This window comes from Hyperolius riggenbachi, chromosome 3, assembly GCF_040937935.1.
Source record: "Hyperolius riggenbachi isolate aHypRig1 chromosome 3, aHypRig1.pri, whole genome shotgun sequence".
Lineage (NCBI taxonomy): Eukaryota > Metazoa > Chordata > Amphibia > Anura > Hyperoliidae > Hyperolius > Hyperolius riggenbachi.
In genome coordinates, this window is record NC_090648.1 from 42,490,473 (window position 1) to 42,517,947 (window position 27,475).

The window sequence follows — 27,475 nt, forward strand, 5'->3', positions numbered from 1 at the left end:
CACTTTTTGGCACTTGTCCTTCTACAGACAAACTATTTTCTTCGTGCAGCCAGACAAGCACTGTTTATTTTCTCCGCTAAGGCTGCAGAGGTGAATTTTCTATTTGTGGGTTGCAGGTCTGAACCCCGAACGGCCCATACTTTGTGAGAAAGAATGATGCTGCAGACAAGCATTGTGTAAATGTACACAATCTGTGTCCCAATAGTCATCGGGCAAAGGGCATACACACTTTTCCATGCACAACCACATGGACGTCAAGGACAGGCGAGTTGGATGGTGGGTATGATACTAGTTTGTAAAAGTGCACCATCGACGAGGATGGGATTTGAACCCATGCGTGCAGAGCACAATGGATTAGCAGTCCATCGCCTTAACCACTCGGCCACCTCGTCTCAGTAAAACATGACATCTAACGCTATGATTTTTTCAGCTCTGGTCAAAGCCCTGGGCGCAAAACACGGCTCATCTTTTCAGGATAGCAAAGTGCACTTTTTGGACAGAAAAGAAGAACGCGCACCTTTTGCTCACACAAGAAAAATCATTTTCAAGAGGCCTGACAGAGGACACCTTAATCATCCCACTGGAGCACACCTACCTAAACAAGGGCCTTCTACACCATGCCATCAACACGCCATGCTGTATTTTTCATCTTTGCTTACATCTTTTGGAATCATTGCAAACTTTCAGCCAAGCATTTCCACAATTAACATCTGCCTTTTAGGGTCACTTAGCTAGACTGTGGGCTGAACTATGCAGATTACTTCTACTTTTAGGGAGACTCAAGCCAGTATGAACATGAGGCGAGGGCACATCTTCTTACTGTCCTACCAATCCCATTATACCTTATGCCTCACACTGGCACCTGCCAGTCACAGACAGGAGGTTTACAACTTGAAAATCAGGTATGACTGAAGCACTTTTTGGCACTTGTCCTTCTACAGACAAACTATTTTCTTCGTGCAGCCAGACAAGCACTGTTTATTTTCTCCGCTAAGGCTGCAGAGGCGAATTTTCTATTTGTGGGTTGCAGGTCTGAACCCTGAACGGCCCATACTTTGTGAGAAAGAATGATGCTGCAGACAAGCATTGTGTAAATGTACACAATCTGTGTCCCAATAGTCATCTGGCAAAGGGCATACACACTTATCCATGCACAACCACATGGACGTCAAGGACAGGCGAGTTGGATGGTGGGTATGATACTAGTTTGTAAAAGTGCACCATCAACGAGAATGGGATTTGAACCCATGCGTGCAGAGCACAATGGCTTAGCAGTCCATCGCCTTAACCACTCAGCCACCTCGTCTCAGTAAAACAAGACATCTAACGCTATAATTTTTTCAGCTCTGGTCAAAGCCCTGTGCGCAAAACACGGCTCATCTTTTCAGGATAGCGAAGTGCACTTTTTGGACAGAAAAGAAGAACGCGCACCTTTTGCTCACACAAGAAAAATCATTTGCAAGAGGCCTGACAGAGGACACCTTAATCACCCCACTGGAGCACACCTACCTAAACAAGGGCCTTCTACACCATGCCATCAACACGCCATGCTGTATTTTTCATCTTTGCTTACATCTTTTGGAATCATTGCAAACTTTCAGCCAAGCATTTCCACAATTAACATCTGCCTTTTAGGGTCACTTAGCTAGACTGTGGGCTGAACTATGCAGATTACTTCTACTTTTAGGGAGACTCAAGCCAGTATGAACATGAGGCGAGGGCACATCTTCTTACTGTCCTACCAATCCCATTATACCTTATGCCTCACACTGGCACCTGCCAGTCACAGACAGGAGGTTTACAACTTGAAAATCAGGTATGACTGAAGCACTTTTTGGCACTTGTCCTTCTACAGACAAACTATTTTCTTCGTGCAGCCAGACAAGCACTGTTTATTTTCTCCGCTAAGGCTGCAGAGGTGAATTTTCTATTTGTGGGTTGCAGGTCTGAACCCCAAATGGCCCATACTTTGTGAGAAAGAATGATGCTGCAGACAAGCATTGTGTAAATGTACACAATCTGTGTCCCAATAGTCATCGGGCAAAGGGCATACACACTTATCCATGCACAACCACATGGACATCAAGGACAGGCGAGTTGGATGGTGGGTATGATACTAGTTTGTAAAAGTGCACCATCGACGAGGATGGGATTTGAACCCATGCGTGCAGAGCACAATGGATTAGCAGTCCATCGCCTTAACCACTCGGCCACCTCGTCTCAGTAAAACATGCCATCTAACGCTATCATTTTTTAAGCTCTGGTCAAAGCCCTGTGCGCAAAACACGGCTCATCTTTTCAGGATAGCAAAGTGCACTTTTTGGACAGAAAAGAAGAACGCGCACCTTTTGCTCACACAAGAAAAATCATTTGCAAGAGGCCTGACAGCGGACACCTTAATCATCCCACTGGAGCACACCTACCTAAACAAGGGCCTTCTACACCATGCCATCAACACGCCATGCTGTATTTTTCATCTTTGCTTACATCTTTTGGAATCATTGCAAACTTTCAGCCAAGCATTTCCACAATTAACATCTGCCATTTAGGGTCACTTAACTAGACTGTGGGCTGAACTATGCAGATTACTTCTACTTTTAGGGAGACTCAAGCCAGTATGAACATGAGGCGAGGGCACATCTTCTTACTGTCCTACCAATCCCATTATACCTTATGCCTCACACTGGCACCTGCCAGTCACAGACAGGAGGTTTACAACTTGAAAATCAGGTATGACTGAAGCACTTTTTGGCACTTGTCCTTCTACAGACAAACTATTTTCTTCGTGCAGCCAGACAAGCACTGTTTATTTTCTCCGCTAAGGCTGCAGAGGCGAATTTTCTATTTGTGGGTTGCAGGTCTGAACCCTGAACGGCCCATACTTTGTGAGAAAGAATGATGCTGCAGACAAGCATTGTGTAAATGTACACAATCTGTGTCCCAATAGTCATCTGGCAAAGGGCATACACACTTATCCATGCACAACCACATGGACGTCAAGGACAGGCGAGTTGGATGGTGGGTATGATACTAGTTTGTAAAAGTGCACCATCAACGAGAATGGGATTTGAACCCATGCGTGCAGAGCACAATGGCTTAGCAGTCCATCGCCTTAACCACTCAGCCACCTCGTCTCAGTAAAACAAGACATCTAACGCTATAATTTTTTCAGCTCTGGTCAAAGCCCTGTGCGCAAAACACGGCTCATCTTTTCAGGATAGCGAAGTGCACTTTTTGGACAGAAAAGAAGAACGCGCACCTTTTGCTCACACAAGAAAAATCATTTGCAAGAGGCCTGACAGAGGACACCTTAATCACCCCACTGGAGCACACCTACCTAAACAAGGGCCTTCTACACCATGCCATCAACACGCCATGCTGTATTTTTCATCTTTGCTTACATCTTTTGGAATCATTGCAAACTTTCAGCCAAGCATTTCCACAATTAACATCTGCCTTTTAGGGTCACTTAGCTAGACTGTGGGCTGAACTATGCAGATTACTTCTACTTTTAGGGAGACTCAAGCCAGTATGAACATGAGGCGAGGGCACATCTTCTTACTGTCCTACCAATCCCATTATACCTTATGCCTCACACTGGCACCTGCCAGTCACAGACAGGAGGTTTACAACTTGAAAATCAGGTATGACTGAAGCACTTTTTGGCACTTGTCCTTCTACAGACAAACTATTTTCTTCGTGCAGCCAGACAAGCACTGTTTATTTTCTCCGCTAAGGCTGCAGAGGTGAATTTTCTATTTGTGGGTTGCAGGTCTGAACCCCAAATGGCCCATACTTTGTGAGAAAGAATGATGCTGCAGACAAGCATTGTGTAAATGTACACAATCTGTGTCCCAATAGTCATCGGGCAAAGGGCATACACACTTATCCATGCACAACCACATGGACATCAAGGACAGGCGAGTTGGATGGTGGGTATGATACTAGTTTGTAAAAGTGCACCATCGACGAGGATGGGATTTGAACCCATGCGTGCAGAGCACAATGGATTAGCAGTCCATCGCCTTAACCACTCGGCCACCTCGTCTCAGTAAAACATGCCATCTAACGCTATCATTTTTTAAGCTCTGGTCAAAGCCCTGTGCGCAAAACACGGCTCATCTTTTCAGGATAGCAAAGTGCACTTTTTGGACAGAAAAGAAGAACGCGCACCTTTTGCTCACACAAGAAAAATCATTTGCAAGAGGCCTGACAGCGGACACCTTAATCATCCCACTGGAGCACACCTACCTAAACAAGGGCCTTCTACACCATGCCATCAACACGCCATGCTGTATTTTTCATCTTTGCTTACATCTTTTGGAATCATTGCAAACTTTCAGCCAAGCATTTCCACAATTAACATCTGCCATTTAGGGTCACTTAACTAGACTGTGGGCTGAACTATGCAGATTACTTCTACTTTTAGGGAGACTCAAGCCAGTATGAACATGAGGCGAGGGCACATCTTCTTACTGTCCTACCAATCCCATTATACCTTATGCCTCACACTGGCACCTGCCAGTCACAGACAGGAGGTTTACAACTTGAAAATCAGGTATGACTGAAGCACTTTTTGGCACTTGTCCTTCTACAGACAAACTATTTTCTTCGTGCAGCCAGACAAGCACTGTTTATTTTCTCCGCTAAGGCTGCAGAGGTGAATTTTCTATTTGTGGGTTGCAGGTCTGAACCCCAAATGGCCCATACTTTGTGAGAAAGAATGATGCTGCAGACAAGCATTGTGTAAATGTACACAATCTGTGTCCCAATAGTCATCGGGCAAAGGGCATACACACTTATCCATGCACAACCACATGGACATCAAGGACAGGCGAGTTGGATGGTGGGTATGATACTAGTTTGTAAAAGTGCACCATCAACAAGGATGGGATTTGAACCCATGCATGCAGAGCACAATGGATTAGCAGCCCATCGCCTTAACCACTCGGCCACCTCGTCTCAGTAAAACATGACATCTAACGCTATCATTTTTTCAGCTATGGTCAAAGCCCTGTGCGCAAAACACGGCTCATCTTTTCAGGATAGCAAAGTGCACTTTTTGGACAGAAAAGAAGAACGCGCACCTTTTGCTCACACAAGAAAAATCATTTGCAAGAGGCCTGACAGAGGACACCTTAATCATCCCACTGGAGCACACCTACCTAAACAAGGGCCTTCTACACCATGCCATCAACACGCCATGCTGTATTTTTCATCTTTGCTTACATCTTTTGGAATCATTGCAAACTTTCAGCCAAGCATTTCCACAATTAACATCTGCCTTTTAGGGTCACTTAGCTAGACTGTGGGCTGAACTATGCAGATTACTTCTACTTTTAGGGAGACTCAAGCCAGTATGAACATGAGGCGAGGGCACATCTTCTTACTGTCCTACCAATCCCATTATACCTTATGCCTCACACTGGCACCTGCCAGTCACAGACAGGAGGTTTACAACTTGAAAATCAGGTATGACTGAAGCACTTTTTGGCACTTGTCCTTCTACAGACAAACTATTTTCTTCGTGCAGCCAGACAAGCACTGTTTATTTTCTCCGCTAAGGCTGCAGAGGTGAATTTTCTATTTGTGGGTTGCAGGTCTGAACCCCGAACGGCCCATACTTTGTGAGAAAGAATGATGCTGCAGACAAGCATTGTGTAAATGTACACAATCTGTGTCCCAATAGTCATCGGGCAAAGGGCATACACACTTATCCATGCACAACCACATGGACGTCAAGGACAGGCGAGTTGGATGGTGGGTATGATACTAGTTTGTAAAAGTGCACCATCGACGAGGATGGGATTTGAACCCATGCGTGCAGAGCACAATGGATTAGCAGTCCATCGCCTTAACCACTCGGCCACCTCGTCTCAATAAAACATGACATCTAACGCTATCATTTTTTCAGCTATGGTCAAAGCCCTGTGCGCAAAACACGGCTCATCTTTTCAGGATAGCAAAGTGCACTTTTTGGACAGAAAAGAAGAACGCGCACCTTTTGCTCACACAAGAAAAATCATTTGCAAGAGGCCTGACAGAGGACACCTTAATCATCCCACTGGAGCACACCTACCTAAACAAGGGCCTTCTACACCATGCCATCAACACGCCATGCTGTATTTTTCATCTTTGCTTACATCTTTTGGAATCATTGCAAACTTTCAGCCAAGCATTTCCACAATTAACATCTGCCATTTAGGGTCACTTAGCTAGACTGTGGGCTGAACTATGCAGATTACTTCTACTTTTAGGGAGACTCAAGCCAGTATGAACATGAGGCGAGGGCACATCTTCTTACTGTCCTACCAATCCCATTATACCTTATGCCTCACACTGGCACCTGCCAGTCACAGACAGGAGGTTTACAACTTGAAAATCAGGTATGACTGAAGCACTTTTTGGCACTTGTCCTTCTACAGACAAACTATTTTCTTCGTGCAGCCAGACAAGCACTGTTTATTTTCTCCGCTAAGGCTGCAGAGGTGAATTTTCTATTTGTGGGTTGCAGGTCTGAACCCTGAACGGCCCATACTTTGTGAGAAAGAATGATGCTGCAGACAAGCATTGTGTAAATGTACACAATCTGTGTCCCAATAGTCATCTGGCAAAGGGCATACACACTTATCCATGCACAACCACATGGACGTCAAGGACAGGCGAGTTGGATGGTGGGTATGATACTAGTTTTTAAAAGTGCACCATCAACGAGAATGGGATTTGAACCCATGCGTGCAGAGCACAATGGATTAGCAGTCCATCACCTTAACCACTCAGCCACCTCGTCTCAGTAAAACAAGACATCTAACGCTATAATTTTTTCAGCTCTGGTCAAAGCCCTGTGCGCAAAACACGGCTCATCTTTTCAGGATAGCAAAGTGCACTTTTTGGACAGAAAAGAAGAACGCGCACCTTTTGCTCACACAAGAAAAATCATTTGCAAGAGGCCTGACAGAGGACACCTTAATCACCCCACTGGAGCACACCTACCTAAACAAGGGCCTTCTACACCATGCCATCAACACGCCATGCTGTATTTTTCATCTTTGCTTACATCTTTTGGAATCATTGCAAACTTTCAGCCAAGCATTTCCACAATTAACATCTGCCTTTTAGGGTCACTTAGCTAGACTGTGGGCTGAACTATGCAGATTACTTCTACTTTTAGGGAGACTCAAGCCAGTATGAACATGAGGCGAGGGCACATCTTCTTACTGTCCTACCAATCCCATTATACCTTATGCCTCACACTGGCACCTGCCAGTCACAGACAGGAGGTTTACAACTTGAAAATCAGGTATGACTGAAGCACTTTTTGGCACTTGTCCTTCTACAGACAAACTATTTTCTTCGTGCAGCCAGACAAGCACTGTTTATTTTCTCCGCTAAGGCTGCAGAGGTGAATTTTCTATTTGTGGGTTGCAGGTCTGAACCCCCAACGGCCCACACTTTGTGAGAAAGAATGATGCTGCAGACAAGCATTGTGTAAATGTACACAATCTGTGTCCCAATAGTCATCGGGGAAAGGGCATACACACTTTTCCATGCACAATCACATGGACGTCAAGGACAGGCGAGTTGGATGGTGGGTATGATACTAGTTTGTAAAAGTGCACCATCGACGAGGATGGGATTTGAACCCATGCGTGCAGAGCACAATGGATTAGCAGTCCATCGCCTTAACCACTCGGCCACCTCGTCTCAGTAAAACATGACATCTAACGCTATCATTTTTTCAGCCATGGTCAAAGCCCTGTGCGCAAAACACGGCTCATCTTTTCAGGATAGCAAAGTGCACTTTTTGGACAGAAAAGAAGAACGCGCACCTTTTGCTCACACAAGAAAAATCATTTGCAAGAGGCCTGACAGAGGACACCTTAATCATCCCACTGGAGCACACCTACCTAAACAAGGGCCTTCTACACCATGCCATCAACACGCCATGCTGTATTTTTCATCTTTGCTTACATCTTTTGGAATCATTGCAAACTTTCAGCCAAGCATTTCCACAATTAACATCTGCCATTTAGGGTCACTTAGCTAGACTGTGGGCTGAACTATGCAGATTACTTCTACTTTTAGGGAGACTCAAGCCAGTATGAACATGAGGCGAGGGCACATCTTCTTACTGTCCTACCAATCCCATTATACCTTATGCCTCACACTGGCACCTGCCAGTCACAGACAGGAGGTTTACAACTTGAAAATCAGGTATGACTGAAGCACTTTTTGGCACTTGTCCTTCTACAGACAAACTATTTTCTTCGTGCAGCCAGACAAGCACTGTTTATTTTCTCCGCTAAGGCTGCAGAGGTGAATTTTCTATTTGTGGGTTGCAGGTCTGAACCCTGAACGGCCCATACTTTGTGAGAAAGAATGATGCTGCAGACAAGCATTGTGTAAATGTACACAATCTGTGTCCCAATAGTCATCTGGCAAAGGGCATACACACTTTTCCTTCCATGCCAATGTCAGCATACTACGGGGGTTAGTCCCGCCCTATGACCCCTCCAGGACCTGTCAGTATAAATTTTGAACACTCCCCCCAATGGTTGCTTTTTTTTCTCGTCCTCCTCCAGGACTGTCACCAGGATTATTAGTGAGGAAGGTTTATTGTTTTATATCTTGCTCGTTTTTGTTTTTTCTTTTGTTTGCCTCACCTGCTGCTTTCTTGGCAGCCATCCATGCAGCTCCTCTGCGTGAAGTCCCCGCTGGTCCGCCTTAAAGAGGTGTAGGCGTCGGGATCCCCCCCTCTTTCTGCTGGTCTTTCTGGGGGGAAGGAGTTGGCTCAGCCGCGCTGTAAAGCAGCGCCGTACAGGAGTGGGCAGCGGCAGTAAATCTATGCGTTCCACTGCGGAGCGCAGGGAACTTCCGGGAGGAAGTGACATCACGGCTTCACTTCCGGTTTTCGTAGGGGCAGGAAGCTTAAATGCCCAGCGTCCCGGCGTGCAGTAACAGCGCATAGCATTGCGGAGTGCTGTGCAGACGCTGGAGTCAAGCTACTGAGACAGCAGGCTTAGGTGAGTGACACAGGACGGCAGTTTTGTGAGTAGACCGGCCGCACTGTGTCAAATACTACATGACATTGTGTATTTTTTGTTTGTTGTAGGTCTTTGGAGCTGTGCTGCGATCTATGCACCTTTTTTACACTGTACAGCTCTGCATCAAAACTTATTAAGGTGTGTAAACAACAATGTGGTTTTTTGTTTTTTTTGTTTTTTAGTATTGTTTTTTCTCCCATACTGCTATTCAGTCACCACTATGTCTCTCATATGTTTTGTAGAAATATTCTACTTTTTGAGACATGGATTCGGTGGCTGCTGCCTACGAAACAGATCAGCCAGATAATGATAGGTGAGGCACGGTAGTTTTTAGTTAGAATAGATTTTTTTCCCCTATTGAGGACTCCAGGTTTTAACAGAAATCTATTTTTCTGTTTATTCCCATACAGTTCCTCCCAACCTGAAGATAATCCATCTGCGTCTAATCGCGGATGCTCTTCAAGATCCAGTAAAACCCGATCATCTAGAGACCCCCAGGTTCAAGAAAAGAGCCAGAAATAAAAAAAAACAGTGCTGGGCTTGCGGCAAGGGATGCATGCCGGGAAAGCTAGTGTGCTCAGAGTGTTTTTATTCCATTCCGATAGAGGAGGAACCATCGGAAGAGTTTACAGGCCTTGTGAAGCAGATTGTACAGCAGACCTTAGCAGAACACGGCCATACGTCTAGAATAAACACACGTGACTCAGACCCTGACCAGCCGGAGGACGATGATGGTCCAGCTGTAGGATTTGATTTCGCCCTCGTTACTCCTTTTGTTAAAGCCGTGAGGCAAGCCTTACAATGGGAGGAGGAAGAGGAACCGCAACCTAAAAGGCGGCGATACTTCCCACACCTTAAAAAGAAACCCATAGCGTTTCCAGTAATGGAGGAGGTTTCTGAACTGATTCAGGACGAATGGTCCAGACCAGAGAGGAAGGTTTCCATGTCAAATCGCTTTTCGAAATTATATCCTATGGAGGGTGAAATTATAGCACAACTGGATAGCCCACCGTCTGTTGATGCTTCGGTCATGAGACTAGCAAAACATGTCACCCTACCCCTAGAAGATGTAGTATCCTTCAAGGAACCTTTGGAAAGGAAGGTAGATACTGAGCTTAAGAGGGCTTACAGTTCAATGGGATCAGTCTGTAGACCAGCTATAGCGTTAACGGCTGTATCCCGCGCACTAAAGGTATGGACGGAGAATCTAGAAGGCGCTATTCAAGATAACGTAGATCGCAAGACCCTAATCAAGGCATTAGAGGAGTTCAAGTTAGCATCGGACTATATAAGTGAAGCTGCTATCGATATTATTAGAGTAGCAACCCGGGCAATTGTACAGATCGTAACAGCTAAGAGGGCAATGTGGCTACGGCCGTGGGCAGCGGACACAAATTCAAAAACTGCATGGTGCAAGATCCCATATGACGGCAAGAACTTGTTCGGTCCAAAGATGGACGAAGCCATCTCTAGAGTGACCGGAGGTAAATCGGGTCTCCTTCCCCAGGAAAGACGCCAGAGGAAGACTAGACCCAATGACAGAAGATCATTCCAGAATCGATTTAGGGAGTATAGATCTAACAGACCTTCGCAGTCCTTTCGTAGAAACTGGCAAAGTACACAACCTAACCTTTCCAAGTTCAATAAGCAGAAGGGAACCAGTTCTAGTGCACAGCCTGCAAAATCCTTCTGATGCTGGGCCTGCCCACAGCGAGTCGGTGGGAGGACGACTCCAAAGGTTTGTACGTCTGTGGGCAAAATCTATAAAGGACCCCTGGGTCATAGGTACACTGGCGTGGGGTCATTCGTGGAACTTCAAGGAAAGACCCACCTTACCACATTTCACACCCACACCTATACCGAGAACGCCAGAGAAGCTCGAAATTCTATACCAATATGTGCAGGAATTGGTGAGCAAGAAAGCAGTGGTAAGGTTAGAACAGAATCAAAAATTTCAAGGTCTTTACTCCCAGCTGTTCTTTGTCACAAAAAAATCGGGACAGTTACGCCCAGTCTTGGATCTTCGCTTTCTAAACGAACACATACAACAGGAAAAGTTCAAGATGGAATCATTGCAGACAATCATCCCAACAATCAGATTAAACGACTGGATGTTATCAATAGATTTGGCAGATGCTTACCTACATGTACCGATACACAGAACATTTCAGAAATACCTCAGGTTTTCAATAGGAGAAAGACACTACCAGTTCACAGTTCTACCATTCGGAATCTGCACTGCCCCAAGAACATTCACGAAAATTCTGATCACAATTATTGCTTTGCTCAGGTGCCAAGGTCTTCACGTCCACCACTATCTGGACGACATACTACTAGTGGCACCATCCGAACTAATTCTGTTACAACACAGACGAATACTATTACAAACTTTAGAAAAATTCGGGTGGCTCGTGAACTGGCAGAAAAGCAAACTCAAACCGACACAGAGGATTGTGTTTTTGGGAGCAGAGATAGATACAGCTGCAAATGCGGTGAGATTGCCCACAGACAAGCAGGAGGTGATCCTGGCGAAGGTGTCAAGAGTTCAGAGAGTCACACACATCTCGGCAAGACAGTGCTTGGCACTACTGGGAACCTTCGCAGCCTCTATACCAATGGTAAAGTGGGCAAGATGGAACATGCGTGCTTTCCAGAAAGGATTTCTGGACCAGTGGACGGGCACGGATTACCAGCAGCAAATCGAGATCATTCCCCGAATGAGAGACGAGCTCTTCTGGTGGAGCAACAAGTCGAACCTCTGCAATTATCAAGAAATAATACCGTCACCACCGATCATCATAACGACAGATGCAAGTCGGTGGGGTTGGGGGGCTCATCTGGAGTCCAGCCTCGCCCAGGGCAGATGGGAGAACGACCCAGAGAATGTTCCAGCAAACATTTTGGAAATGAGAGCGGTGTTCAAGGCAATCTCACATTTTGCTCCACAAATTACAAACAGGGGAGTACTATTCAGAATGGACAACACAACAGCGGTCGCATACCTCCAGAACCAGGGAGGGACACGCAGCCGTACACTATTAAGAGAGGTGGAACCTATTATGTCATGGGCCCAGAAGAATCTGGAATATCTTCGAGCAGTACATATTCCTGGGGTGAGGAACCACATAGCAGACTCACTAAGCCGACAATGGATCGATCACAACGAATGGAGCCTCAACAGAGAGGTGTTCGAGATGATCTGCGGACAGTGGGGAGTGCCACAGATAGATCTTATGGCGACACCGGGGAACTCCAGGTGCAGGAGATTTCTGTCGAGATACAAGTTCCGGCAAGCGGAGGCGTGGGACGCACTGTCGGTCCCATGGAATTTCAAGATAGCATATATCTTCCCTCCAACTCCTATGATTCACAGGGTACTGAAGAAGATCCAGCAGGAGCAGACGACAGTCTTAGCAATACTCCCATACTGGCCCCGAAGACCATGGTTCCCTCTACTGCAAAGACTGACGAAGGATCCTCCCATACCGTTACCGATTCGGACGGACCTGCTCGTACAGAACAGAGTTTTCCATCCGCATCCGGAACTCCTCAGTTTGATGGCATGGAGACTGAGAGGAGAAAGCTGACAGAGTTAGGATGTTCTACAGAAGTGGTCAATACCTTACTAAGAGCCAGAAAGGGGACAACCAATTTTTCATACCATAGAACTTGGGAAAGATTTGTGAACTTTTTGAACGAAAAAAACTTGCAGATGGGTGAGATCCAGATAACCGCTATTTTGGAGTTTCTGCAGAGGGGCGTGGATTTGGGCCTCAGTCTAAGTACCATCAAAACGCAAATATCCGCTATTTCTGCTTTAACACATAGGAGATGGGCTACTGAACCACTTATGATCCAGTTCATACAAGCAGTAACTAAGATGAGACCTCCTAAGAAGAACTGGTACACCCAGTGGGACCTACCATTGGTACTGAAGGCACTAACGGGTCCTCCGTTTGAACCGGTGGAGAACTGCACGCTAGTTAACCTAACAATGAAGATAGTGTTCCTGACGGCGATCACATCGGCAAGGCGTGTTTCAGAGATACAGGCTCTCAGTTGCGATCCTCCCTTTATACAGTTTTTTCCAGACAGAGTAACTTTACGTCCAGTGGACGAATTCATTCCAAAGGTGTCGAAGGAATATTATTTCAATCAGGATTGGCACCTGCCAGCTTTTTACGACAATACAGCGGAGATCCCTAACAGTCTTAATATTCCGGAATTGTTAAACAGATATATTCAGGCTACGGAAAAACTCCGCAAGACAAGGCGACTCTTTGTAATACCAATAGGGTACAGAAAGGGCCAAGCGGCCACAACCAAAACAATAGCCACATGGTTGGTGAGGACTATCAAGATGGCATACAATATAATGGGCAAAACACCACCAGAGGAGGTCTCGGCGCATTCCACGAGGTCAATATCTACTTCATGGGCAGCACTGGTGAAAGTAGCACCGGAGACAATTTGTCGTGCCGCCAACTGGTCATCATTGAACACCTTTATCACGCATTATAAAGTGGATCCGGGTGTATTATCCACAGTCCACTTTGGGAAGGAAGTGTTGTCTGCAGTAAAGACAGCCACGACCTGATCGTTTCTTTTGTTTTGCACTTTAATTCTACATATTTATAGTATGAGAGGACGTATGTTCTAGTGTACTGTTTAAGTTGAATAAATTACTTTCTGCATTGATTATTCCCTCCCTTCTTTTTATGTATAGTTAAATCCCCGTAGTATGCTGACATTGGCATGGAAGGAAAGCAGAAAATTGTATACTCACCTATCGGTAATTTTCTTTTCCTTCCAATGACCATGTCAGCATACGTAGGGCCCACCCAGTAGTTTAGTCTGTTTTTGGGACTAGTAAAAAAAGCAACCATTGGGGGGAGTGTTCAAAATTTATACTGACAGGTCCTGGAGGGGTCATAGGGCGGGACTAACCCCCGTAGTATGCTGACATGGTCATTGGAAGGAAAAGAAAATTACCGATAGGTGAGTATACAATTTTCTGCTATCCATGCACAACCACATGGACGTCAAGGACAGGCGAGTTGGATGGTGGGTATGATACTAGTTTGTAAAAGTGCACCATCAACGAGAATGGGATTTGAACCCATGCGTGCAGAGCACAATGGATTAGCAGTCCATCACCTTAACCACTCAGCCACCTCGTCTCAGTAAAACAAGACATCTAACGCTATAATTTTTTCAGCTCTGGTCAAAGCCCTGTGCGCAAAACACGGCTCATCTTTTCAGGATAGCAAAGTGCACTTTTTGGACAGAAAAGAAGAACGCGCACCTTTTGCTCACACAAGAAAAATCATTTGCAAGAGGCCTGACAGAGGACACCTTAATCACCCCACTGGAGCACACCTACCTAAACAAGGGCCTTCTACACCATGCCATCAACACGCCATGCTGTATTTTTCATCTTTGCTTACATCTTTTGGAATCATTGCAAACTTTCAGCCAAGCATTTCCACAATTAACATCTGCCATTTAGGGTCACTTAGCTAGACTGTGGGCTGAACTATGCAGATTACTTCTACTTTTAGGGAGACTCAAGCCAGTATGAACATGAGGCGAGGGCACATCTTCTTACTGTCCTACCAATCCCATTATACCTTATGCCTCACACTGGCACCTGCCAGTCACAGACAGGAGGTTTACAACTTGAAAATCAGGTATGACTGAAGCACTTTTTGGCACTTGTCCTTCTACAGACAAACTATTTTCTTCGTGCAGCCAGACAAGCACTGTTTATTTTCTCCGCTAAGGCTGCAGAGGTGAATTTTCTATTTGTGGGTTGCAGGTCTGAACCCTGAACGGCCCATACTTTGTGAGAAAGAATGATGCTGCAGACAAGCATTGTGTAAATGTACACAATCTGTGTCCCAATAGTCATCTGGCAAAGGGCATACACACTTATCCATGCACAACCACATGGACGTCAAGGACAGGCGAGTTGGATGGTGGGTATGATACTAGTTTGTAAAAGTGCACCATCAACGAGAATGGGATTTGAACCCATGCGTGCAGAGCACAATGGATTAGCAGTCCATCACCTTAACCACTCAGCCACCTCGTCTCAGTAAAACAAGACATCTAACGCTATAATTTTTTCAGCTCTGGTCAAAGCCCTGTGCGCAAAACACGGCTCATCTTTTCAGGATAGCAAAGTGCACTTTTTGGACAGAAAAGAAGAACGCGCACCTTTTGCTCACACAAGAAAAATCATTTGCAAGAGGCCTGACAGAGGACACCTTAATCACCCCACTGGAGCACACCTACCTAAACAAGGGCCTTCTACACCATGCCATCAACACGCCATGCTGTATTTTTCATCTTTGCTTACATCTTTTGGAATCATTGCAAACTTTCAGCCAAGCATTTCCACAATTAACATCTGCCTTTTAGGGTCACTTAGCTAGACTGTGGGCTGAACTATGCAGATTACTTCTACTTTTAGGGAGACTCAAGCCAGTATGAACATGAGGCGAGGGCACATCTTCTTACTGTCCTACCAATCCCATTATACCTTATGCCTCACACTGGCACCTGCCAGTCACAGACAGGAGGTTTACAACTTGAAAATCAGGTATGACTGAAGCACTTTTTGGCACTTGTCCTTCTACAGACAAACTATTTTCTTCGTGCAGCCAGACAAGCACTGTTTATTTTCTCCGCTAAGGCTGCAGAGGTGAATTTTCTATTTGTGGGTTGCAGGTCTGAACCCCCAACGGCCCACACTTTGTGAGAAAGAATGATGCTGCAGACAAGCATTGTGTAAATGTACACAATCTGTGTCCCAATAGTCATCGGGGAAAGGGCATACACACTTTTCCATGCACAACCACATGGACGTCAAGGACAGGCGAGTTGGATGGTGGGTATGATACTAGTTTGTAAAAGTGCACCATCGACGAGGATGGGATTTGAACCCATGCGTGCAGAGCACAATGGATTAGCAGTCCATCGCCTTAACCACTCGGCCACCTCGTCTCAGTAAAACATGACATCTAACGCTATCATTTTTTCAGCCATGGTCAAAGCCCTGTGCGCAAAACACGGCTCATCTTTTCAGGATAGCAAAGTGCACTTTTTGGACAGAAAAGAAGAACGCGCACCTTTTGCTCACACAAGAAAAATCATTTGCAAGAGGCCTGACAGAGGACACCTTAATCATCCCACTGGAGCACACCTACCTAAACAAGGGCCTTCTACACCATGCCATCAACACGCCATGCTGTATTTTTCATCTTTGCTTACATCTTTTGGAATCATTGCAAACTTTCAGCCAAGCATTTCCACAATTAACATCTGCCTTTTAGGGTCACTTAGCTAGACTGTGGGCTGAACTATGCAGATTACTTCTACTTTTAGGGAGACTCAAGCCAGTATGAACATGAGGCGAGGGCACATCTTCTTACTGTCCTACCAATCCCATTATACCTTATGCCTCACACTGGCACCTGCCAGTCACAGACAGGAGGTTTACAACTTGAAAATCAGGTATGACTGAAGCACTTTTTGGCACTTATCCTTCTACAGACAAACTATTTTCTTCGTGCAGCCAGACAAGCACTGTTTATTTTCTCCGCTAAGGCTGCAGAGGTGAATTTTCTATTTGTGGGTTGCAGGTCTGAACCCCGAACGGCCCATACTTTGTGAGAAAGAATGATGCTGCAGACAAGCATTGTGTAAATGTACACAATCTGTGTCCCAATAGTCATCGGGCAAAGGGCATACACACTTTTCCATGCACAACCACATGGACGTCAAGGACAGGCGAGTTGGATGGTGGGTATGATACTAGTTTGTAAAAGTGCAACATCGACAAGGATGGGATTTGAACCCATGCGTGCAGAGCACAATGGATTAGCAGTCCATCGCCTTAACCACTCGGCCACCTCGTCTCAGTAAAACATGACATCTAACGCTATCATTTTTTCAGCTCTGGTCAAAGCCCTGTGCGCAAAACACGGCTCATCTTTTCAGGATAGCAAAGTGCACTTTTTGGACAGAAAAGAAGAACGCGCACCTTTTGCTCACACAAGAAAAATCATTTGCAAGAGGCCTGACAGAGGACACCTTAATCATCCCACTGGAGCACACCTACCTAAACAAGGGCCTTCTACACCATGCCATCAACACGCCATGCTGTATTTTTCATCTTTGCTTACATCTTTTGGAATCATTGCAAACTTTCAGCCAAGCATTTCCACAATTAACATCTGCCTTTTAGGGTCACTTAGCTAGACTGTGGGCTGAACTATGCAGATTACTTCTACTTTTAGGGAGACTCAAGCCAGTATGAACATGAGGCGAGGGCACATCTTCTTACTGTCCTACCAATCCCATTATACCTTATGCCTCACACTGGCACCTGCCAGTCACAGACAGGAGGTTTACAACTTGAAAATCAGGTATGACTGAAGCACTTTTTGGCACTTGTCCTTCTACAGACAAACTATTTTCTTCGTGCAGCCAGACAAGCACTGTTTATTTTCTCCGCTAAGGCTGCAGAGGTGAATTTTCTATTTGTGGGTTGCAGGTCTGAACCCCGAACGGCCCATACTTTGTGAGAAAGAATGATGCTGCAGACAAGCATTGTGTAAATGTACACAATCTGTGTCCCAATAGTCATCGGGCAAAGGGCATACACACTTATCCATGCACAACCACATGGACGTCAAGGACAGGCGAGTTGGATGGTGGGTATGATACTAGTTTGTAAAAGTGCACCATCGACGAGGATGGGATTTGAACCCATGCGTGCAGAGCACAATGGATTAGCAGTCCATCGCCTTAACCACTCGGCCACCTCGTCTCAATAAAACATGACATCTAACGCTATCATTTTTTCAGCTATGGTCAAAGCCCTGTGCGCAAAACACGGCTCATCTTTTCAGGATAGCAAAGTGCACTTTTTGGACAGAAAAGAAGAACGCGCACCTTTTGCTCACACAAGAAAAATCATTTGCAAGAGGCCTGACAGAGGACACCTTAATCACTGACTGGAGCACACCTACCTAAACAAGGGCCTTCTACACCATGCCATCAACACGCCATGCTGTATTTTTCATCTTTGCTTACATCTTTTGGAATCATTGCAAACTTTCAGCCAAGCATTTCCACAATTAACATCTGCCATTTAGGGTCACTTAGCTAGACTGTGGGCTGAACTATGCAGATTACTTCTACTTTTAGGGAGACTCAAGCCAGTATGAACATGAGGCGAGGGCACATCTTCTTACTGTCCTACCAATCCCATTATACCTTATGCCTCACACTGGCACCTGCCAGTCACAGACAGGAGGTTTACAACTTGAAAATCAGGTATGACTGAAGCACTTTTTGGCACTTGTCCTTCTACAGACAAACTATTTTCTTCGTGCAGCCAGACAAGCACTGTTTATTTTCTCCGCTAAGGCTGCAGAGGTGAATTTTCTATTTGTGGGTTGCAGGTCTGAACCCCAAATGGCCCATACTTTGTGAGAAAGAATGATGCTGCAGACAAGCATTGTGTAAATGTACACAATCTGTGTCCCAATAGTCATCGGGCAAAGGGCATACACACTTATCCATGCACAACCACATGGACATCAAGAACAGGCGAGTTGGATGGTGGGTATGATACTAGTTTGTAAAAGTGCACCATCGACGAGGATGGGATTTGAACCCATGCGTGCAGAGCACAATGGATTAGCAGTCCATCGCCTTAACCACTCGGCCACCTCGTCTCAGTAAAACATGACATCTAACGCTATCATTTTTTCAGCTCTGGTCAAAGCCCTGTGCGCAAAACACGGCTCATCTTTTCAGGATAGCAAAGTGCACTTTTTGGACAGAAAAGAAGAACGCGCACCTTTTGCTCACACAAGAAAAATCATTTGCAAGAGGCCTGACAGCGGACACCTTAATCATCCCACTGGAGCACACCTACCTAAACAAGGGCCTTCTACACCATGCCATCAACACGCCATGCTGTATTTTTCATCTTTGCTTACATCTTTTGGAATCATTGCAAACTTTCAGCCAAGCATTTCCACAATTGACATCTGCCTTTTAGGGTCACTTAGCTAGACTGTGGGCTGAACTATGCAGATTACTTCTACTTTTAGGGAGACTCAAGCCAGTATGAACATGAGGCGAGGGCACATCTTCTTACTGTCCTACCAATCCCATTATACCTTATGCCTCACACTGGCACCTGCCAGTCACAGACAGGAGGTTTACAACTTGAAAATCAGGTATGACTGAAGCACTTTTTGGCACTTGTCCTTCTACAGACAAACTATTTTCTTCGTGCAGCCAGACAAGCACTGTTTATTTTCTCCGCTAAGGCTGCAGAGGTGAATTTTCTATTTGTGGGTTGCAGGTCTGAACCCCGAACGGCCCATACTTTGTGAGAAAGAATGATGCTGCAGACAAGCATTGTGTAAATGTACACAATCTGTGTCCCAATAGTCATCGGGCAAAGGGCATACACACTTTTCCATGCACAACCACATGGACGTCAAGGACAGGCGAGTTGGATGGTGGGTATGATACTAGTTTGTAAAAGTGCACCATCGACGAGGATGGGATTTGAACCCATGTGTGCAGTGCACAATGGATTAGCAGTCCATCGCCTTAACCACTCGGCCACCTCGTCTCAGTAAAACATGACATCTAACGCTATCATTTTTTCAGCTCTGGTCAAAGCCCTGTGCGCAAAACACGGCTCATCTTTTCAGCATAGCAAAGTGCACTTTTTGGACAGAAAAGAAGAACGCGCACCTTTTGCTCACACAAGAAAAATCATTTTCAAGAGGCCTGACAGAGGACACCTTAATCATCCCACTGGAGCACACCTACCTAAACAAGGGCCTTCTACACCATGCCATCAACACGCCATGCTGTATTTTTCATCTTTGCTTACATCTTTTGGAATCATTGCAAACTTTCAGCCAAGCATTTCCACAATTAACATCTGCCTTTTAGGGTCACTTAGCTAGACTGTGGGCTGAACTATGCAGATTACTTCTACTTTTAGGGAGACTCAAGCCAGTATGAACATGAGGCGAGGGCACATCTTCTTACTGTCCTACCAATCCCATTATACCTTATGCCTCACACTGGCACCTGCCAGTCACAGACAGGAGGTTTACAACTTGAAAATCAGGTATGACTGAAGCACTTTTTGGCACTTGTCCTTCTACAGACAAACTATTTTCTTCGTGCAGCCAGACAAGCACTGTTTATTTTCTCCGCTAAGGCTGCAGAGGTGAATTTTCTATTTGTGGGTTGCAGGTCTGAACCCTGAACGGCCCATACTTTGTGAGAAAGAATGATGCTGCAGACAAGCATTGTGTAAATGTACACAATCTGTGTCCCAATAGTCATCTGGCAAAGGGCATACACACTTATCCATGCACAACCACATGGACGTCAAGGACAGGCGAGTTGGATGGTGGGTATGATACTAGTTTGTAAAAGTGCACCATCAACGAGAATGGGATTTGAACCCATGCGTGCAGAGCACAATGGATTAGCAGTCCATCACCTTAACCACTCAGCCACCTCGTCTCAGTAAAACAAGACATCTAACGCTATAATTTTTTCAGCTCTGGTCAAAGCCCTGTGCGCAAAACACGGCTCATCTTTTCAGGATAGCAAAGTGCACTTTTTGGACAGAAAAGAAGAACGCGCACCTTTTGCTCACACAAGAAAAATCATTTGCAAGAGGCCTGACAGAGGACACCTTAATCACCCCACTGGAGCACACCTACCTAAACAAGGGCCTTCTACACCATGCCATCAACACGCCATGCTGTATTTTTCATCTTTGCTTACATCTTTTGGAATCATTGCAAACTTTCAGCCAAGCATTTCCACAATTAACATCTGCCTTTTAGGGTCACTTAGCTAGACTGTGGGCTGAACTATGCAGATTACTTCTACTTTTAGGGAGACTCAAGCCAGTATGAACATGAGGCGAGGGCACATCTTCTTACTGTCCTACCAATCCCATTATTCCTTATGCCTCACACTGGCACCTGCCAGTCACAGACAGGAGGTTTACAACTTGAAAATCAGGTATGACTGAAGCACTTTTTGGCACTTGTCCTTCTACAGACAAACTATTTTCTTCGTGCAGCCAGACAAGCACTGTTTATTTTCTCCGCTAAGGCTGCAGAGGTGAATTTTCTATTTGTGGGTTGCAGGTCTGAACCCCCAACGGCCCACACTTTGTGAGAAAGAATGATGCTGCAGACAAGCATTGTGTAAATGTACACAATCTGTGTCCCAATAGTCATCGGGGAAAGGGCATACACACTTTTCCATGCACAACCACATGGACGTCAAGGACAGGCGAGTTGGATGGTGGGTATGATACTAGTTTGTAAAAGTGCACCATCGACGAGGATGGGATTTGAACCCATGCGTGCAGAGCACAATGGATTAGCAGTCCATCGCCTTAACCACTCGGCCACCTCGTCTCAGTAAAACATGACATCTAACGCTATCATTTTTTCAGCTCTGGTCAAAGCCCTGTGCGCAAAACACGGCTCATCTTTTCAGGATAGCAAAGTGCACTTTTTGGACAGTAAAGAAGAACGCGCACCTTTTGCTCACACAAGAAAAATCATTTGCAAGAGGCCTGACAGAGGACACCTTAATCATCCCACTGGAGCACACCTACCTAAACAAGGGCCTTCTACACCATGCCATCAACACGCCATGCTGTATTTTTCATCTTTGCTTACATCTTTTGGAATCATTGCAAACTTTCAGCCAAGCATTTCCACAATTAACATCTGCCTTTTAGGGTCACTTAGCTAGACTGTGGGCTGAACTATGCAGATTACTTCTACTTTTAGGGAGACTCAAGCCAGTATGAACATGAGGCGAGGGCACATCTTCTTACTGTCCTACCAATCCCATTATACCTTATGCCTCACACTGGCACCTGCCAGTCACAGACAGGAGGTTTACAACTTGAAAATCAGGTATGACTGAAGCACTTTTTGGCACTTGTCCTTCTACAGACAAACTATTTTCTTCGTGCAGCCAGACAAGCACTGTTTATTTTCTCCGCTAAGGCTGCAGAGGTGAATTTTCTATTTGTGGGTTGCAGGTCTGAACCCCAAATGGCCCATACTTTGTGAGAAAGAATGATGCTGCAGACAAGCATTGTGTAAATGTACAAAATCTGTGTCCCAATAGTCATCGGGCAAAGGGCATACACACTTATCCATGCACAACCACATGGACGTCTAGGACAGGCGAGTTGGATGGTGGGTATGATACTAGTTTGTAAAAGTGCACCATCGACGAGGATGGGATTTGAACCCATGCGTGCAGAGCACAATGGATTAGCAGTCCATCGCCTTAACCACTCAGCCACCTCGTCTCAGTAAAACAAGACATCTACTGCTATCATTTTTTCAGCTCTGGTCAAAGCCCTGTGCGCAAAACACGGCTCATCTTTTCAGGATAGCAAAGTGCACTTTTTGGACAGAAAAGAAGAACGCGCACCTTTTGCTCACACAAGAAAAATCATTTGCAAGAGGCCTGACAGAGGACACCTTAATCACCCCACTGGAGCACACCTACCTAAACAAGGGCCTTCTACACCATGCCATCAACACGCCATGCTGTATTTTTCATCTTTGCTTACATCTTTTGGAATCATTGCAAACTTTCAGCCAAGCATTTCCACAATTAACATCTGCCTTTTAGGGTCACTTAGCTAGACTGTGGGCTGAACTATGCAGATTACTTCTACTTTTAGGGAGACTCAAGCCAGTATGAACATGAGGCGAGGGCACATCTTCTTACTGTCCTACCAATCCCATTATACCTTATGCCTCACACTGGCACCTGCCAGTCACAGACAGGAGGTTTACAACTTGAAAATCAGGTATGACTGAAGCACTTTTTGGCACTTGTCCTTCTACAGACAAACTATTTTCTTCGTGCAGCCAGACAAGCACTGTTTATTTTCTCCGCTAAGGCTGCAGAGGTGAATTTTCTATTTGTGGGTTGCAGGTCTGAACCCCCAACGGCCCACACTTTGTGAGAAAGAATGATGCTGCAGACAAGCATTGTGTAAATGTACACAATCTGTGTCCCAATAGTCATCGGGGAAAGGGCATACACACTTTTCCATGCACAACCACATGGACGTCAAGGACAGGCGAGTTGGATGGTGGGTATGATACTAGTTTGTAAAAGTGCACCATCGACGAGGATGGGATTTGAACCCATGCGTGCAGAGCACAATGGATTAGCAGTCCATCGCCTTAACCACTCGGCCACCTCGTCTCTGTAAAACATGACATCTAACGCTATCATTTTTTCAGCTATGGTCAAAGCCCTGTGCGCAAAACACGGCTCATCTTTTCAGGATAGCAAAGTGCACTTTTTGGACAGAAAAGAAGAACGCACACCTTTTGCTCACACAAGAAAAATCATTTGCAAGAGGCCTGACAGAGGACACCTTAATCATCCCACTGGAGCACACCTACCTAAACAAGGGCCTTCTACACCATGCCATCAACACGCCATGCTGTATTTTTCATCTTTGCTTACATCTTTTGGAATCATTGCAAACTTTCAGCCAAGCATTTCCACAATTAACATCTGCCTTTTAGGGTCACTTAGCTAGACTGTGGGCTGAACTATGCAGATTACTTCTACTTTTAGGGAGACTCAAGCCAGTATGAACATGAGGCGAGGGCACATCTTCTTACTGTCCTACCAATCCCATTATACCTTATGCCTCACACTGGCACCTGCCAGTCACAGACAGGAGGTTTACAACTTGAAAATCAGGTATGACTGAAGCACTTTTTGGCACTTGTCCTTCTACAGACAAACTATTTTCTTCGTGCAGCCAGACAAGCACTGTTTATTTTCTCCGCTAAGGCTGCAGAGGTGAATTTTCTATTTGTGGGTTGCAGGTCTGAACCCCGAACGGCCCATACTTTGTGAGAAAGAATGATGCTGCAGACAAGCATTGTGTAAATGTACACAATCTGTGTCTCAATAGTCATCGGGCAAAGGGCATACACACTTATCCATGCACAACCACATGGACGTCTAGGACAGGCGAGTTGGATGGTGGGTATGATACTAGTTTGTAAAAGTGCACCATCGACGAGGATGGGATTTGAACCCATGCGTGCAGAGCACAATGGATTAGCAGTCCATCGCCTTAACCACTCGGCCACCTCGTCTCAGTAAAACATGACATCTAACGCTATCATTTTTTCAGCTCTGGTCAAAGCCCTGTGCGCAAAACACGGCTCATCTTTTCAGGATAGCAAAGTGCACATTTTGGACAGAAAAGAAGAACGCGCACCTTTTGCTCACACAAGAAAAATCATTTTCAAGAGGCCTGACAGAGGACACCTTAATCATCCCACTGGAGCACACCTACCTAAACAAGGGCCTTCTACACCATGCCATCAACACGCCATGCTGTATTTTTCATCTTTGCTTACATCTTTTGGAATCATTGCAAACTTTCAGCCAAGCATTTCCACAATTAACATCTGCCTTTTAGGGTCACTTAGCTAGACTGTGGGCTGAACTATGCAGATTACTTCTACTTTTAGGGAGACTCAAGCCAGTATGAACATGAGGCGAGGGCACATCTTCTTACTGTCCTACCAATCCCATTATACCTTATGCCTCACACTGGCACCTGCCAGTCACAGACAGGAGGTTTACAACTTGAAAATCAGGTATGACTGAAGCACTTTTTGGCACTTGTCCTTCTACAGATAAACTATTTTCTTCGTGCAGCCAGACAAGCACTGTTTATTTTCTCCGCTAAGGCTGCAGAGGTGAATTTTCTATTTGTGGGTTGCAGGTCTGAACCCCGAACGGCCCATACTTTGTGAGAAAGAATGATGCTGCAGACAAGCATTGTGTAAATGTACACAATCTGTGTCCCAATAGTCATCGGGCAAAGGGCATACACACTTATCCATGCACAACCACATGGACGTCAAGGACAGGCGAGTTGGATGGTGGGTATGATACTAGTTTGTAAAAGTGCACCATCGACGAGGATGGGATTTGAACCCATGCGTGCAGAGCACAATGGATTAGCAGTCCATCGCCTTAACCACTCGGCCACCTCGTCTCAATAAAACATGACATCTAACGCTATCATTTTTTCAGCTATGGTCAAAGCCCTGTGCGCAAAACACGGCTCATCTTTTCAGGATAGCAAAGTGCACTTTTTGGACAGAAAAGAAGAACGCGCACCTTTTGCTCACACAAGAAAAATCATTTGCAAGAGGCCTGACAGAGGACACCTTAATCACCCCACTGGAGCACACCTACCTAAACAAGGGCCTTCTACACCATGCCATCAACACGCCATGCTGTATTTTTCATCTTTGCTTACATCTTTTGGAATCATTGCAAACTTTCAGCCAAGCATTTCCACAATTAACATCTGCCTTTTAGGGTCACTTAGCTAGACTGTGGGCTGAACTATGCAGATTACTTCTACTTTTAGGGAGACTCAAGCCAGTATGAACATGAGGCGAGGGCACATCTTCTTACTGTCCTACCAATCCCATTATACCTTATGCCTCACACTGGCACCTGCCAGTCACAGACAGGAGGTTTACAACTTGAAAATCAGGTATGACTGAAGCACTTTTTGGCACTTGTCCTTCTACAGACAAACTATTTTCTTCGTGCAGCCAGACAAGCACTGTTTATTTTCTCCGCTAAGGCTGCAGAGGTGAATTTTCTATTTGTGGGTTGCAGGTCTGAACCCCGAACGGCCCATACTTTGTGAGAAAGAATGATGCTGCAGACAAGCATTGTGTAAATGTACACAATCTGTGTCCCAATAGTCATCGGGCAAAGGGCATACACACTTATCCATGCACAACCACATGGACGTCAAGGACAGGCGAGTTGGATGGTGGGTATGATACTAGTTTGTAAAAGTGCACCATCGACGAGGATGGGATTAGAACCCATGCGTGCAGAGCACAATGGATTAGCAGTCCATCGCCTTAACCACTCGGCCACCTCGTCTCAATAAAACATGACATCTAACGCTATCATTTTTTCAGCTATGGTCAAAGCCCTGTGCGCAAAACACGGCTCATCTTTTCAGGATAGCAAAGTGCACTTTTTGGACAGAAAAGAAGAACGCGCACCTTTTGCTCACACAAGAAAAATCATTTGCAAGAGGCCTGACAGAGGACACCTTAATCATCCCACTGGAGCACACCTACCTAAACAAGGGCCTTCTACACCATGCCATCAACACGCCATGCTGTATTTTTCATCTTTGCTTACATCTTTTGGAATCATTGCAAACTTTCAGCCAAGCATTTCCACAATTAACATCTGCCTTTTAGGGTCACTTAGCTAGACTGTGGGCTGAACTATGCAGATTACTTCTACTTTTAGGGAGACTCAAGCCAGTATGAACATGAGGCGAGGGCACATCTTCTTACTGTCCTACCAATCCCATTATACCTTATGCCTCACACTGGCACCTGCCAGTCACAGACAGGAGGTTTACAACTTGAAAATCAGGTATGACTGAAGCACTTTTTGGCACTTGTCCTTCTACAGACAAACTATTTTCTTCGTGCAGCCAGACAAGCACTGTTTATTTTCTCCGCTAAGGCTGCAGAGGTGAATTTTCTATTTGTGGGTTGCAGGTCTGAACCCCAAATGGCCCATACTTTGTGAGAAAGAATGATGCTGCAGACAAGCATTGTGTAAATGTACACAATCTGTGTCCCAATAGTCATCGGGCAAAGGGCATACCCACTTATCCATGCACAACCACATGGACGTCTAGGACAGGCGAGTTGGATGGTGGGTATGATACTAGTTTGTAAAAGTGCACCATCGACGAGGATGGGATTTGAACCCATGCGTGCAGAGCACAATGGATTAGCAGTCCATCGCCTTAACCACTCGGCCACCTCGTCTCAGTAAAACATGACATCTAACGCTATCATTTTTTCAGCTCTGGTCAAAGCCCTGTGCGCAAAACACGGCTCATCTTTTCAGGATAGCAAAGTGCACTTTTTGGACAGAAAAGAAGAACGCGCACCTTTTGCTCACACAAGAAAAATCATTTGCAAGAGGCCTGACAGAGGACACCTTAATCATCCCAATGGAGCACACCTACCTAAACAAGGGCCTTCTACACCATGCCATCAACACGCCATGCTGTATTTTTCATCTTTGCTTACATCTTTTGGAATCATTGCAAACTTTCAGCCAAGCATTTCCACAATTAACATCTGCCTTTTAGGGTCACTTAGCTAGACTGTGGGCTGAACTATGCAGATTACTTCTACTTTTAGGGAGACTCAAGCCAGTATGAACATGAGGCGAGGGCACATCTTCTTACTGTCCTACCAATCCCATTATACCTTATG

The 27,475-nt window shown here is 45.4% G+C and overlaps 24 non-coding genes across 24 annotated transcripts; all 24 read right to left on the reverse strand.

The window, feature by feature from the left end:
* Window positions 1–310: 310 nt before the first annotated feature.
* Window positions 311–392, reverse strand: TRNAS-GCU (transfer RNA serine (anticodon GCU)). The gene has a single exon. It is a non-coding gene; the product is annotated as a tRNA-Ser (tRNA).
* Window positions 393–1,224: 832 nt separating this feature from the next.
* Window positions 1,225–1,306, reverse strand: TRNAS-GCU (transfer RNA serine (anticodon GCU)). The gene has a single exon. It is a non-coding gene; the product is annotated as a tRNA-Ser (tRNA).
* An 832-nt stretch (window positions 1,307–2,138) lies between these two features.
* Window positions 2,139–2,220, reverse strand: TRNAS-GCU (transfer RNA serine (anticodon GCU)). The gene has a single exon. It is a non-coding gene; the product is annotated as a tRNA-Ser (tRNA).
* Window positions 2,221–3,052: 832 nt separating this feature from the next.
* TRNAS-GCU (transfer RNA serine (anticodon GCU)) lies at window positions 3,053–3,134 on the reverse strand. The gene has a single exon. It is a non-coding gene; the product is annotated as a tRNA-Ser (tRNA).
* Window positions 3,135–3,966: 832 nt separating this feature from the next.
* TRNAS-GCU (transfer RNA serine (anticodon GCU)) lies at window positions 3,967–4,048 on the reverse strand. Its single transcript has one exon. It is a non-coding gene; the product is annotated as a tRNA-Ser (tRNA).
* An 832-nt stretch (window positions 4,049–4,880) lies between these two features.
* Window positions 4,881–4,962, reverse strand: TRNAS-GCU (transfer RNA serine (anticodon GCU)). Its single transcript has one exon. It is a non-coding gene; the product is annotated as a tRNA-Ser (tRNA).
* Window positions 4,963–5,794: 832 nt separating this feature from the next.
* TRNAS-GCU (transfer RNA serine (anticodon GCU)) lies at window positions 5,795–5,876 on the reverse strand. The gene has a single exon. It is a non-coding gene; the product is annotated as a tRNA-Ser (tRNA).
* An 832-nt stretch (window positions 5,877–6,708) lies between these two features.
* TRNAS-GCU (transfer RNA serine (anticodon GCU)) lies at window positions 6,709–6,790 on the reverse strand. The gene has a single exon. It is a non-coding gene; the product is annotated as a tRNA-Ser (tRNA).
* An 832-nt stretch (window positions 6,791–7,622) lies between these two features.
* TRNAS-GCU (transfer RNA serine (anticodon GCU)) lies at window positions 7,623–7,704 on the reverse strand. Its single transcript has one exon. It is a non-coding gene; the product is annotated as a tRNA-Ser (tRNA).
* A 6,438-nt stretch (window positions 7,705–14,142) lies between these two features.
* TRNAS-GCU (transfer RNA serine (anticodon GCU)) lies at window positions 14,143–14,224 on the reverse strand. The gene has a single exon. It is a non-coding gene; the product is annotated as a tRNA-Ser (tRNA).
* An 832-nt stretch (window positions 14,225–15,056) lies between these two features.
* Window positions 15,057–15,138, reverse strand: TRNAS-GCU (transfer RNA serine (anticodon GCU)). Its single transcript has one exon. It is a non-coding gene; the product is annotated as a tRNA-Ser (tRNA).
* An 832-nt stretch (window positions 15,139–15,970) lies between these two features.
* Window positions 15,971–16,052, reverse strand: TRNAS-GCU (transfer RNA serine (anticodon GCU)). Its single transcript has one exon. It is a non-coding gene; the product is annotated as a tRNA-Ser (tRNA).
* An 832-nt stretch (window positions 16,053–16,884) lies between these two features.
* TRNAS-GCU (transfer RNA serine (anticodon GCU)) lies at window positions 16,885–16,966 on the reverse strand. Its single transcript has one exon. It is a non-coding gene; the product is annotated as a tRNA-Ser (tRNA).
* An 832-nt stretch (window positions 16,967–17,798) lies between these two features.
* Window positions 17,799–17,880, reverse strand: TRNAS-GCU (transfer RNA serine (anticodon GCU)). The gene has a single exon. It is a non-coding gene; the product is annotated as a tRNA-Ser (tRNA).
* Window positions 17,881–18,711: 831 nt separating this feature from the next.
* TRNAS-GCU (transfer RNA serine (anticodon GCU)) lies at window positions 18,712–18,793 on the reverse strand. The gene has a single exon. It is a non-coding gene; the product is annotated as a tRNA-Ser (tRNA).
* An 832-nt stretch (window positions 18,794–19,625) lies between these two features.
* On the reverse strand, window positions 19,626–19,707 carry TRNAS-GCU (transfer RNA serine (anticodon GCU)). Its single transcript has one exon. It is a non-coding gene; the product is annotated as a tRNA-Ser (tRNA).
* An 832-nt stretch (window positions 19,708–20,539) lies between these two features.
* On the reverse strand, window positions 20,540–20,621 carry TRNAS-GCU (transfer RNA serine (anticodon GCU)). Its single transcript has one exon. It is a non-coding gene; the product is annotated as a tRNA-Ser (tRNA).
* Window positions 20,622–21,453: 832 nt separating this feature from the next.
* Window positions 21,454–21,535, reverse strand: TRNAS-GCU (transfer RNA serine (anticodon GCU)). The gene has a single exon. It is a non-coding gene; the product is annotated as a tRNA-Ser (tRNA).
* An 832-nt stretch (window positions 21,536–22,367) lies between these two features.
* On the reverse strand, window positions 22,368–22,449 carry TRNAS-GCU (transfer RNA serine (anticodon GCU)). Its single transcript has one exon. It is a non-coding gene; the product is annotated as a tRNA-Ser (tRNA).
* An 832-nt stretch (window positions 22,450–23,281) lies between these two features.
* TRNAS-GCU (transfer RNA serine (anticodon GCU)) lies at window positions 23,282–23,363 on the reverse strand. Its single transcript has one exon. It is a non-coding gene; the product is annotated as a tRNA-Ser (tRNA).
* Window positions 23,364–24,195: 832 nt separating this feature from the next.
* Window positions 24,196–24,277, reverse strand: TRNAS-GCU (transfer RNA serine (anticodon GCU)). The gene has a single exon. It is a non-coding gene; the product is annotated as a tRNA-Ser (tRNA).
* An 832-nt stretch (window positions 24,278–25,109) lies between these two features.
* On the reverse strand, window positions 25,110–25,191 carry TRNAS-GCU (transfer RNA serine (anticodon GCU)). Its single transcript has one exon. It is a non-coding gene; the product is annotated as a tRNA-Ser (tRNA).
* Window positions 25,192–26,023: 832 nt separating this feature from the next.
* Window positions 26,024–26,105, reverse strand: TRNAS-GCU (transfer RNA serine (anticodon GCU)). Its single transcript has one exon. It is a non-coding gene; the product is annotated as a tRNA-Ser (tRNA).
* Window positions 26,106–26,937: 832 nt separating this feature from the next.
* TRNAS-GCU (transfer RNA serine (anticodon GCU)) lies at window positions 26,938–27,019 on the reverse strand. Its single transcript has one exon. It is a non-coding gene; the product is annotated as a tRNA-Ser (tRNA).
* Between the last annotated feature and the right edge of the window lie 456 nt (window positions 27,020–27,475).